Source organism: Centruroides sculpturatus, unplaced genomic scaffold (assembly GCF_000671375.1).
Source record: "Centruroides sculpturatus isolate CEXI.00-Female unplaced genomic scaffold, Cexi_2.0 scaffold433, whole genome shotgun sequence".
NCBI classification, from domain to species: Eukaryota; Metazoa; Arthropoda; class Arachnida; order Scorpiones; family Buthidae; genus Centruroides; species Centruroides sculpturatus.
The window spans coordinates 379,493-381,950 of record NW_019384677.1 but is presented as its reverse complement, the minus strand read 5'-3'; positions in this window follow the sequence as shown (position 1 = coordinate 381,950).

Genomic DNA, 2,458 nt, shown 5'->3' with positions numbered 1-2,458 from the left:
TAGCATCATTAATTATAAGTTCCCTTATGATAAAAATATTTAATGAAACTATATTTTGTAAATAATATATTATAATTATCTAAAATTAATATGTTATAGCTAGATGTTCAGTAGGATTGCAATCCAATTAAAGAACAAGGTAGCACTGTCTATTCAGACAAACAAGAAAACGTTCTCTTCTTCACCTGAAGATGACATTTATAAAACGTTGAAAATGCTTGTAATGATGTTATAAATAATAAAAATTAATAATGTTATAGAAAATAATTCTTCCAAACATTCATAAGACTTCTCACTACTCAGCGGCCTCGCAACTGAACGACACGACGGCACATACGTTAAGGTCGGCCTGCGCGGTCCAAAACGGCAGGAAAATCAAATGGTTTTTCGATTCTACTCCGGTGGTCTGTACAGTTCGCCGAAACTGTTCAGTCCCCCCCCCCCACACACACTACCAGGAATTACTCGAGGTCAGGCATGCACGGTCAATCCTCAAAGGATTTACTTAACCTGTATGGTACAGAAAAATCTCCCAAATTTTCTTTTTTCCATGTTTGTCTATTTGATTCATTGGTATGCGGCAATGCGACACGTGGAAGATCTGCCGAGGAGAAAATTGCCTGTCAGGAGGTCTTTTGTGGGATTTGTGTCTTTTGCCCTCTATTTAGGTGTTTACTAACGTGAAATAAACCAGAAAACTCCACGTGGTCACCACGTTGGCGAAGCGCGAACCCACGACCAACTACCAGTGTTCGGTGGTTTTATCTACTCAACCACTGGTGGGCTATTTTCTTGATGTTTCAAGATTTCCTGAGTCCATAAATGTAAAAACCTCGGGTGCATTTTTTGACCGATCACCATACATATTTCGTTGGTCACCTTTAGCATCTATAACAGCTTGTGAGTGACGAAGGATACTTATAACTATTTTTTCATAAAAGTCAGGTGAAATTTTTTTCATTCTTGGACTAAAACATCTTCTAAATCTTATTTTGCTCTAATTTCAAAAATTTATAGTTTCTTTTTAAATTTTGCCTATAGATATTCTATGGGGTGATGCCAGGTGATTGTGGAGAAGTCAGTAGAAAATGAGGAACATTATAGGCAATCCATTGATTTACAATATATGCACAATGTTTGGGATCATTACATTGCTGAGAGTAATAATCCCTGAGCAGATTCAGTTTTTCTACACTTTAATGTAGACTACTTTTTAATAAATTCAAGTAAACATGTTTATCCATTATTTGTCTAATTGCCCCCAATTTTCCTGTTCCAGCTGCTGACATACAGCTCCAAATGAACACATTTCTATCCTAATATTTAAATGTTTTCTGCATATTCTTGGAAAATTATCTTTTTCCTACATGCCTCCACACATACTTTCTACCAATACTATTACAGGCATTAAATTTGCTTTCATCTTAGAAAAACACATTTTCCAGGGGCGTGCCGTGATATTTGATGATAGGGAAGCTGTGTTTTTGTAACAAGCCGACTTCCAGGAGCAATCGATTAATTGCTTGTCAGTGATGGTCTAGGGTCCATTCGTACGCGAGTGGTGGCGGACGAGACAAAGATGACAAGTATCTAACAAAAACCGTTTATTTTAACATAAACTTACACTATGTACAAAATAGTATGCTTTACGACAATCAGCTGTTCGGACGTCCTGGGCGTCGATGAGGTTCTTGGATCGTCTATCGAAGATGGCCTTGGAGCAGTGGCGTTGACAAGTCCGAAAGACAGGTGGGGAGACTTTGTCTGGCAACACAGTCTAAGTCTAAGTGGCAGGGTTACAGGTTGGCAAAATAGACGAGAAACTGCTTTTTTTGCGCGTTAATTAATACACGGCGTTTTGGTTATTCGGAACGTTAATTAACTAACCGAGTGCCAGGTGTTCTCGATTGTTGGGGATATCAATCTCCGTTCTTTCTTTCGTTCATTTTGGTTGGTCATTCTTCCTCAATCACGCTTTCCGAGTTGCTGGTCCCTCGTTTCTAAGCGTAACGGGACTTCTACCTGGAGCACGAGAAAAGTCAGAATCGAAAATGAATTCGATCTTGCACTGATCATAGGACGACTTCCCTAAGCGATTTATGTTTTCTGCGTCGCAGTTTGATATAAACAAATGGCTGTCCGACTACAAATGATATTTTCCTATCTCTTTTTAAACTAATAAATTTTTATCTAAATTAACCTTTTTTTCGCGTCTTTCGTGACGGTTCGGACCTGTCCGGAACATCACATTTCTATAAAAATTTTAAACAAATACTAGAAATGACAAAAATAAACAATTTATTTATTTTAATTTTAAAATACAAATAACACACACATAATACAAATTGACATAATGCAATAATAAAAAAACTTGTTTTTTTATTTTCTATAAATTAACTCTATTCGGCGATTTTTTTCCGCAAAGTCGTTAATTACTTTATCATAAAAGTCACTTGTC